Raw genomic sequence first — 10703 nt, 5'->3', positions numbered from 1 at the left:
GTGATTAGTATTGATTAATCACTAATTAGTAAATTAATCCTCTGTTATGTGTGTAGAAAACAGAGTATGCGGGGAGTCCAGATCTGGGGCCTTAGAGTTCAAATGAGCTCAACCATCCTGTGGTGGCCAATGGCATTGTTGTTATGGGGGTACATGATCCCACCGTCTCAGGACAGAGCTTGACGGGTTACAAGTTTTGATTCCAGCAATCAAGGCGGCTTTAGAGTCTGGAGAGCGTAGTAGTACGAAGCCTAGGATATAGCTATGATGATTATGTAACTTTGATGACTATGTAATTCTTTATGCTATGAATGGAAATTTGGGTTGCAGAGTTTTTTGTTAAATACGTGTCTTGTAATGTATTTTATTAGTTGACTCAAGAAAATAAATTAAATTTACACACGTAACTCAAATAAAAATTTTACCATTCGAAGATGCATATAAATCAACAAATTATATAAAATCAAATTAAAAGAGACTTATTTTCAACACAAGATAAGAGGAATTTTTTGAAAAGATATACATCGAGCTTTACATAGCTTTTGAGAATTAAATTCACAAGATATACAAAAATAAAACTAAAGATCCTAGCTTGGAGGATCTCTCCAGCGTCGCATGTGTCGCACCAAGTGCATGTCCTTTTTACTGATGGTGACCCTCTTCGACGACTGCAAACACCGTGTCACCAAAAATGTCCAGTAGGTATGTCTCCTGCAACCTCCTGGAGTGCCTCTCTAAAGCTTTGCATGTCCACCACGTATGTAGTGGGCTTGATGAAAAGATGCAGGGGAGAAGAGAGCTTGAGCTCTTGCAAAGCACAGACACACTCACAAAGCCTTAAAAGAGAGCACACAAGGTGAGAGGCTGAAAATCTTCTTCTTCTTCACACAACACTCAACACACCATATACAAAAATAAGAGTACACGGAACATGAAAAGGTACTCAACCAAATACATACTAGGGTTCTCTATAGTGTGAACCCAACTAAATGAGCTGGCGCTATAACTATGCCAGTCTCCAGAATGGATGTCACACAACCTGTCATCCCACTGGCCGCATCACCCATTATCTCACCAACCATGCCACTGGTGTAAGTGTGGGGCCTATCCCCCAGGCGGGTCATCAGTGTTGTCCACCGGTCCACGGCGGCTGGTCCACGGCCTCACTAGGTGAGCTTAATATCTCAACATTCCCCCTCGAGCTCAACTCCATCTCATGTACACCAAGCAAAACCTTGAATCTGTGGAGCTTCTCTGTACCCAATGCTTTGGTGAAGATGTCAGTGACGTGATCTCGTGTGTTGCTAACATAAACAAGGTCAATGTCTCCTGCCAAAACCTTCTCTCTGACAAAATGGTAGTGGACCTCTATATGCTTCGTGCGAGCATGAAAAACTGGGCTCGTGGCCAACTCTAATGCTAATGTTGTCATAGAAAATGACAACTTGTCTATCCAGTGATAGACCCAAATCTGCAAGTAGCTTTTTCAACCAAGCTTCTTCACATGCTACCATAGCAGCACCTCTGTACTCGGCCTCTGTACTGGATAGAGCAACCGTAGGCTGCTTTTTGCTGCTCCAAGTCACAACAACACTCCCCAAATAGAACATGAAGCCACTAGTAGATCTTCTATCTGAGATGCTACCAGCCCAATTAGCATTTGTGCACCCTTATACACATATCTCTATCCCAGTTTCATAATATAGTCCACAATGCAAAGTGTCAGGCGTTTTTTTGAGTGGTCTTTTTGGCTTGTGTATATACGTGTGCATGGCAGTTGTGCAGAGGTTGGTTTTGAAGGCGTTGCCAGGTGTACAGGGTGGACGGATTTGGTTTTGGGCTGGTTGCAGGCCTGTCCGGTGAGCGGTATGCAGGTGGTTTCAGCTACTCGATGGCCTTGAAGTGTGTGCGCGTCCAAAGGATGAGTGGGCACTAGCCGGTTTGTGTTGAAGGTATGGAAAGCATGGGCAAATCAAAATGAAGTGGCCAAGGTAGTATTGGGCATTTGGTGTGAAAGCTAACGGAGTGGCCATCTTAGGCAAAATAAAATAAATATTTAATATTAAATGGCCAAAAAAGCAAAGTGTGCGTGGAGCTTGGAGTTACCGCCAGCGCACACAGTCCAGAAACAAGTAGAATGTAGGAGCTGGCGAGTCGGCAGCGTGCAGTAAAAGGGAAGTCGCCGTGTTGATTTGAGTGGGGGGCCTCAGAGGCGCAGCTCTGCAAGCCAAGCCGTGTGAAGAGGTGAGCGCAGTGCGCAGCTACTGGCTGGCGACTGGAGTTGCAGACGTGAGGGTTCTTGGGCGCAACAGCAAAGGAGACTGGAGACGCCGACATGTGAAGAGAGTGTGGGCGCCAAGTGGTCGCGTGGAGATAGGCTCGTGGGTGTGAGAGAGCTGGCGCAGCTACAAGATAAGCGAAGGGGAGTAAACAAGGGGGCTGGCGTCGAAGGCGACAAGAGGGAGGCTGTCTTGGGCCAGTGTGTAGTGGGTTTGCAGAGATGAAATGAAGTGGTGGAACTGCAGCCAGGTGGAAGCCGTCGTGTAAGCTGGGGTTCCCCCTTGAGAAGTGCAGCGTAGAGGAGCACTAAGCATGGAGGACATGCATGTTGGAGAAGGCAGAGGCTGGTGGGGCGCTGCCTGTGGGAAAGAGACGGGTGCTGGCATCAAAGGGAGCTGCTAGCGAGGAGGACAGAAGGGGAGCAGATAAGCTGCAAGTGACAGGTTGGCTAGTGTGGGCCGCCTAGGAGACAGGGTTGTGGACAGAGTGGGTGCCGAGTGAAGACAGAGACAGGTGTTGCTGCTTGGTGGTGGGCCGCCGGTAGCAAGGCAGATAAGCTGCCTGGGTTTGTTGCGAGCTGACAGAGGATCAGCACAGAGACTGAGAGAGAGATGATGGTGTAGCTGCTGCTGACGACACATGCAGAAGTGATGGGCTGCAGAGGACTCGAGGGTAAGCTGGTGTGGGCGCCTTCTGAAAAGAGAGTGGCCGGGTTCTTTCTGATGTGGTTGGTATAGCAGGCAGGCGAGTGGTTCATGGTGATTAGGGATGTGGTGTATCCTCGGCAGTGACAGGTCTGAGAATGAGTGTTTGTGGGTTGTGTGAGTAAGGCTTCTGTGTCGAGAGAAGCTTGTATACAGTGTTGACTGGGAATATATTGCTGGGTGGTTGTTTTGTCTATGGTGCCCCTGTTTTTGGCTGTCTGTCTGTGGTGCATTGAGTGCGAGAATTGTTCCAGCCGGTGGCTGGTGGTGCCCCCGTTCGTGTTGTTATTCCAAGTTTGCGAGGTGGAAGGGCTGTAGAGGCAGGGTTTTCTTTCTTTTTTTCACCTCACATCCTTCTGGTGCCCCCACTGAGGATTTCTCAAGGATTGTCCCACTGAGGATAACTCTGGCATCGTGGAAGGGCGTGTGTTCCGCTGAGGAGAGCTCAGGGATTGGTACAGGTTGTCATGATGTGGTCTTATCCGGAGTTTCATGGCCGGAAAGGTGAAGATGTGGTTGACTTTTTGGAGCAGATGGAGTTGGCATGCATTAGCAACCATGTGACGGATGAAGAGAAGGTTCTGAGGCTGATAAGGATTTTCTTGAAGGGAGATGCCCGAAGCTGGCTTAAGGATTTTGAAGTGCAGGATGCTGGTGTCTTGACCTTGGACAGGTTGAAAGAAGGTCTTTTGGAGCGTTTTCAGCAAGTGGAGGATCCAGGTGTGCTTTTGCAGGAGTTGAGCATCTTGAAGCAGGTACATGGGCAATCACTGGATGATTTTGTGCAGGTATTTACATGTTTGTGGAGTAAATTGTGTATGACATTGAAGCAAGAAATTCCTCCTATGTTTCTGAAGAAGAGCTTGTTTATTGCTAGTTTGTTACCCCATTTGAGGGTCAGGGTTGAGTTGAAGAATCCCAGGTCATTTGATGATGCAGTTAGGGTTGCTAGGGAAAAGGAAGGCAAGGTTTTGAAGCAGATGGAGATGGGTATTTATCCGTATGAAGGTGTTGTGTCTGCAAGGGATATGCAGGTAAAGTTGGTCGAGGTGGATAAGAGTCCTATGCAAGGTTTGATTAGACAGGAGCCTCAAAGGCCGATACAGGTGCAAAGGGGTATGTTTTATATGCCTTCTGACTTTTTTCCAAAGTTTGAAAAGCATGTGCAGGTGGATGAAGAGCAGGTGAAGGAGCAAAGTGAAGATGAGAAGTTGCCAGTGGATTCTTCTTTGAATTGGAATGTCGTGGCTATACATGACAGTGATCTGGATGACATGCATGCACAGGGAAGTAAAGAGGATGATGCCTTGGGATTGGCTGATGATAAGAAGGAAGAGGAGCTGGATACAGGATGCCTTAAGGAAGATTGCTTGCCGGATTCTACGAGGGAGGAGGATGGGGTAGAGACTTCTGATGAAGTGAAGATGGCTTGTGATGCGGATGTGGAGAGTGTGGAGGAAGATCCTATTATCCTAGATTTTCTTGGATAGCTGGATGATGGTATGGTACCTGCGATGGATGAAGTGGATGTTGTTCCATCTGATGCATTATGTACTGGGGAATTTTTGGACGATGATACCAGGGGGGGTGGCAACACTCAGGAAGGTATGCATGTTGATTTGACTGATGAAGAACATTGTGATGTGAGTATTGTGCTTGAGGATGATATCTGGGAAGTTGCTAGCCTTGATGAGCAGGAGCCAGAGGTGGAGATGGATGCTGACATGGTCGAGAGTGTAACAAAAGCTTCTTTGCGGGTTGCTGAGATGCTAAAGGCAAAGTCCCTGGATGACAAGAATTCTGAACCAGGTGAGCTGTATGGTTGTGAAGAGATGCCTGAACCAGTGGAGCTGGAAGTGCTGGTGGACGCGACTGTTGGAGAGGATGCGGATCTTGGTGTGCAGAAAGGTCAAGATGCTGGAACCTGGCCTTCACAGGTGTTGATGGATGGGATGCTAGATGCTGCAATGCTCCAGGTTTTGAAGACGAGGAGGTTTGTTGTGGACGAAGTGCATGAAAATGGTTTTATGGATGTGGTTAATGTTTGGTGTGCAGTGATGCAACCATGGTGTTTCAAGGATGCTGGGGAATGGGATGGTGAGTTGCTATTCCCTTTTGATCCTGGTGGATAGCTACTGGACTATGCTGAATGCTGCTAAGCATGAATGCTCTAGCAGATGGGGGGGTGGCAAAGTATGTCAGGCGTTTTTTTGAGTGGTCTTTTTGGCTTGTGTACATACGTGTGCATGGCAGTTGTGCAGAGGTTGGTTTTGAAGGCGTTGCCAGGTGTACAGGGTGGACGGATTTGGTTTTGGGCTGGTTGCAGGCCTGTCCGGTGAGCGGTATGCAGGTGGTTTCAGCTACTCGATGGCCTTGAAGTGTGTGCGCGTCCAAAGGATGAGTGGGCACTAGCCGGTTTGTGTTGAAGGTATGGAAAGCATGGGCAAATCAAAATGAAGTGGCCAAGGTAGTATTGGGCATTTGGTGTGAAAGCTAAGGGAGTGGCCATCTTAGGCAAAATAAAATAAATATTTAATATTAAATGGCCAAAAAAGCAAAGTGTGCGTGGAGCTTGGAGTTACCGCCAGCGCACACAGTCCAGAAACAAGTAGAACGCAGGAGCTGGCGAGTCGGCAGCGTGCAGTAAAAGGGAAGTCGCCGTGTTGATTTGAGTGGGGGGCCTCAGAGGCGCAGCTCTGCAAGCCAAGCCATGTGAAGAGGTGAGCGCAGTGCGCAGCTACTGGTTGGCGACTGGAGTTGCAGACGCGAGGGTTCTTGGGCGCAACAGCAAAGGAGACTGGAGACGCCGACATGTGAAGAGAGTGTGGGCGCCAAGTGGTCGCGTGGAGACAGGCTCGTGGGTGTGAGAGAGCTGGCGCAGCTACAAGATAAGCGAAGGGGAGTAAACAAGGGGGCTGGCGTCGAAGGCGACAAGAGGGAGGCTGTCTTGGGCCAGTGTGTAGTGGGTTTGCAGAGATGAAATGAAGTGGTGGAACTGCAGCCAGGTGGAAGCCGTCGTGTAAGCTGGGGTTCCCCCTTGAGAAGTGCAGCGTAGAGGAGCACTAAGCATGGAGGACATGCATGTTGGAGAAGGCAGAGGCTAGTGGGGCGCTGCCTGTGGGAAAGAGACGGGTGCTGGCATCAAAGGGAGCTGCTAGCGAGGACAGAAGGGGAGCAGATAAGCTGCAGGTGACAGGTTGGCTAGTGTGGGCCGCCTAGGAGACAGGGTTGTGGACAGAGTGGGTGCCGAGTGAAGACAGAGACAGGTGTTGCTGCTTGGTGGTGGGCCGGTAGAGCAAGGCAGATAAGCTGCTTGGGTTTGTTGCGAGCTGACAGAGGATCAGCACAGAGACTGAGAGAGAGATGATGGTGTAGCTGCTGCTGACGACACATGCAGAAGTGATGGGCTGCAGAGGACTCGAGGGTAAGCTGGTGTGGGCGCCTTCTGAAAAGAGAGTGGCCGGGTTCTTTCTAATGTGGTTGGTATAGCGGGCAGGCGAGTGGTTCATGGTGATTAGGGATGTGGTGTATCCTCGGCAGTGACAGGTCTGAGAATGAGTGTTTGTGGGTTGTGTGAGTAAGGCTTCTGTGTCGAGAGAAGCTTGTATACAGTGTTGACTGGGAATATATTGCTGGGTGGTTGTTTTGTCTATGGTGCCCCTGTTTTTGGCTGTCTGTCTGGCGTGGGTTGGGTGGTGCATTGAGTGCGAGAATTGTTCCAGCCGGTGGCTGGTGGTGCCCCCGTTCGTGTTGTTATTCCAAGTTTGCGAGGTGGAAGGGCTGTAGAGGCAGGGTTTTCTTTCTTTTTTTCACCTCACACAAAGTAGACCTGACATACCTTAGTATGCACCTCAATGCATCCAAATGCAGCTTTCGAGGAACCTACATAAACTAACTCACCAACCCAATAGCATAGCTCAAATCTAGCCTGGTGATCGTCATGTAGATCAAGCTTCCTTCTAAGCGCCTATACATAGTAGGATCCTCCTCAATCTCTCCTGAATCTGCACACTCAACTTGCCATTCTGATCCAATGGCACTGAGATAGGCTTATAGCTTGTCATACCATACTTGGACAACATGTCCAAGCCATACTCTCTCTACATTAATCCAATACCATGTGGTGACCTAATCACCTCAATGCCCAAGAAATATCTAAGCTTCCCCAGATCCTTCATCTCAAACTTCTGTATAAGCAAGATCTTTACATCATGGTCCCTTGTAATGATCAGGTCATCTACATAGATGACAACAAGCACAACCCCTCTATCACTCTGTCTCACATACAGCGAGAAATCTGCATTGGCTACATGAAAGCCAATAGTGACAAGATATTCAGAAATCTTGTCAGACCACCATGCTCTTGTTGCTTGTTTTAAGCCATACAAGGCTTTCTTTAACCTGCAAACATGCTCAGGGTGACACATCCTTATAACCAGGTGGCTGCAACATATACACCTCTTCCTACAAATCCCCATGCAAGAATGCATTCTTTAAATCCATCTGATGTAAAGACCATTGCTTTGATGCAGCCACTGCTATCACAACTCTCATTGTTGCCATCTTGGCAACTGGGCTGAAAGTTTCCTCATATTCAATGCCATATGTGTGTGCATATCCTTTGGCTACCAATCTAGCATTCTACCTACTTATGCTTTCATCAATGTTATGTTTTACTTTGTACATCCACTTGCATCCACCAATGGCTTTCTTGCCTTCAGGCAATTGCACTAAATCCCAGGTCTCATTTCCATATAGTGCATCCATCTCCTCATCCATAGCTTTCTCCCAACACACATTTCCAATAGCCTCATCAATGCATGTGGGCTCCACAACCTGTACAACTTTTGCCATGTATGCATAGTGATGTGCCACATAGCCATCATAGGGAAACCTTTGCACAAGATTCTTCACTGTCCCAGATCTTTGCACCTTTGCATTCATGGCTTCCATAGCCTTCTTTACACCAGGTGTTCTTATAGCTCGTATCCCAAGATCCTTATCAAGACTCATCTCTGAGCCACTAGACTCTCCATCAACATGAGAATGCCCTGCAGAAATGTAAAGCATACTGAGGGGCTCAACCACTTTCTCTTTGCCTTTATGTGATGTACTAATCACATTTGCAGGACCGGTGTGAGGTGAAAACAAGAAAAAAAGACCTGCCTCTATAGCCCTTCAACCTCCCAAACTTGGAATACAACACACATACAGGGGCACCACCAGCCACCGGCTGGAACACTCTCTCACCATGCACCACCCACCCACACTATAAAGACAGCTCAAAACCCCAATAAAGAGATGATTATCCAACAAAAAACATATACAGCATCAACCATGTACAACACAGCAAATATACCAAAAACCAGGACTCTGGCTAGGATTTACTGCCAAGGGAATACACCCTTGCGTCTGACAACCAAGCCTCTGTCTCCCGATCTCTGCTTCACTTCAAAGGGTGTCCCACCAGCAACCCTTCTTCACTTCCTCTGTAGCCCGGCTATTCTCTGTCCAGCTGCTACCTACCACAAGTGTCGTAGGCGAGCCCCACTATCTCCAGCCCACACATCAGCACCACTACGGTCAACACACAATACCCAAGGCTCTCTCTCTCTGGTCAGCATCCACGCACTGCGTGCAATCATTGACCACACAAAACCAGCTACTCCTCCCCAGAAGGCGCCCACACCAGCTAACCTTCAACTTCAGCAGCTCCCACTCTCTGTGTGTCGAGACCAGCAGCTTCGCTAACCACAGAGCCTCTGCACAATCCCGTCAACACCAACACTAACTGCTCACCGCAGCATCACCTTCCCTTGTATTCAGCCCAAGCCACATCACCCAAGGCCCACACCAGTCTGTCTACTCACTTCAGCCTCTCCCAGTCTCTGCTTCACTCTTGCTCTCCTCGATTATTCCAGAGCTCCCCTGGTCGTGCCTACAGAACCAGCCTGGCTGCACACTTACCCAAGGCCCACACAAAACTTTTACAAGGCGGCCAACACTCTGGCTCTCTTCGCACTATTGGCTGCGCTCCTTTCACACCATATGGCTGCAGCTGCACAATCACTAGAGGGCACCCCACCTACTAGGCAGCTCTCCTCTGCACCCCAGCCCTTGACGGCCACTAGCTTACGGCTGAGCTCTTTTCACGTTAGCTCTCCACTCGCCTCAACTCTACAAAATCACCAAGCGCTGCTACCTTCTCCACACACAAGACCACTGGTTGGAGCTGCATCACTGGATCACCTGGCCTTCCACACGCGGCGGCCAATTCTTTGCTCCCTCTCCACACAGCCACTTCAGCGTTGCCACCTTCCCTCTAGTCTCACGATCACCCGGACGCTTCACTACAGCAAGCGCAACCTCCTCATGGACCTCTGGCTCCTCAGCAAGGCAGTTCCTCACCCTCTTCGCCTATACTGCACCAGCGCCTCTGCATGGGCGACCTCCTCAAAAGGCGGCAACTTACCCTTCGTCACCACTAGGGCCTTGTCTGTCTCCAGATCACCCGGCCTCTGGCTCGCGATCACCCGGAGCCTCTGTAAGCCTGCTCTCCAAGACCACCTCCAAGGCTTCCCCCTCGCTCGCTACTCTCTCTCTTTCTCTCCTCGGACCCCCACTCCATTCCTTCGAAGCGCCACCCTTCGACCGTCTTCCAGATGGTTTCACTGGCAGCCAAAAGATCGTCCACTTGGTCTCCTACCAATTGGCCATGTGTATCATATATTTTTTATTTAATTAAAGCCTTAAAGATAGCCATACAATGCTCTTTATCACTTTGTGCCTCAAGTTCACATGCAGCATCCACTACTTTCCAAAATTATGCGAGAGCTGCTCACAGCCTCACGATCAGCATCATTAACTTACCAAGCCCATCAATTTCCCAGTCGGTACCCTGTCAACCATCCGCACACCACACAGTTGCCATAAACTTCCAGATCTCTAGCGTCTACTCCCAAAAAAAAATACGTGCATATACCAGCTCATTGTAAAACCACTCAGCCTGTACATTTGCCAGGGTATTCAAGGCAAAGTTTATTCGCAAACCACGCACACCATATGTACACTGACCCAAAATACGTTTCAGATTTTAGCCTAACATACTTTGCCCAACCCCTAGCCTGCTGAATCATTCATGATCAGCAGCAAAGCATATGACCATGTTTCCCTCCGTCTATCCTCTGAGCATCATACAGTGTAACCAAAACATCTCTATTCCAGGTGATCAAAAAAACACTGTCATCCTCCCAAGGCATGTCTTGCCATCCCACTTCCCACCACGGTACATCAGAACTTCTGAAAACAAAGGTTCTGGCATACACACCATCCTGCCTCATCTCAATCCCAAAATCACTGATATGGTCAACACCAATATTAGAGAACCAGTGAACCAATTCCTACTGAGGGTAAAAATTGATGAAAACCTCATCAAAAAAAACTTGTTGTACCATAACATTTTCCTGTCCATCAGCATAAGAAACATCACCATCAAAACCAGCCACCACAGGCAAAACAAACTCCCCTTCGAAAGGCACCATTGCCAAAGCATCCACCTCAGTTCCTGTATGCTCATCTTTATTAAGGCCAATAAGAAATTCATCTATCACAGCATCCATAGTCTCATCCATAGCATTAGCATTATTCATAGACTTTTGGTGTTGCTCCTCTTTCATAGCATCAATTCTACTCATGGCTTTCTTAACATTAATACACATC

The sequence above is a fragment of the Cibotium barometz genome, chromosome 18, assembly GCF_041138505.1.
Source record: "Cibotium barometz isolate CiBa-2024 chromosome 18, ASM4113850v1, whole genome shotgun sequence".
Lineage (NCBI taxonomy): Eukaryota > Viridiplantae > Streptophyta > Polypodiopsida > Cyatheales > Cibotiaceae > Cibotium > Cibotium barometz.
This window is presented reverse-complemented; position numbering follows the sequence as displayed.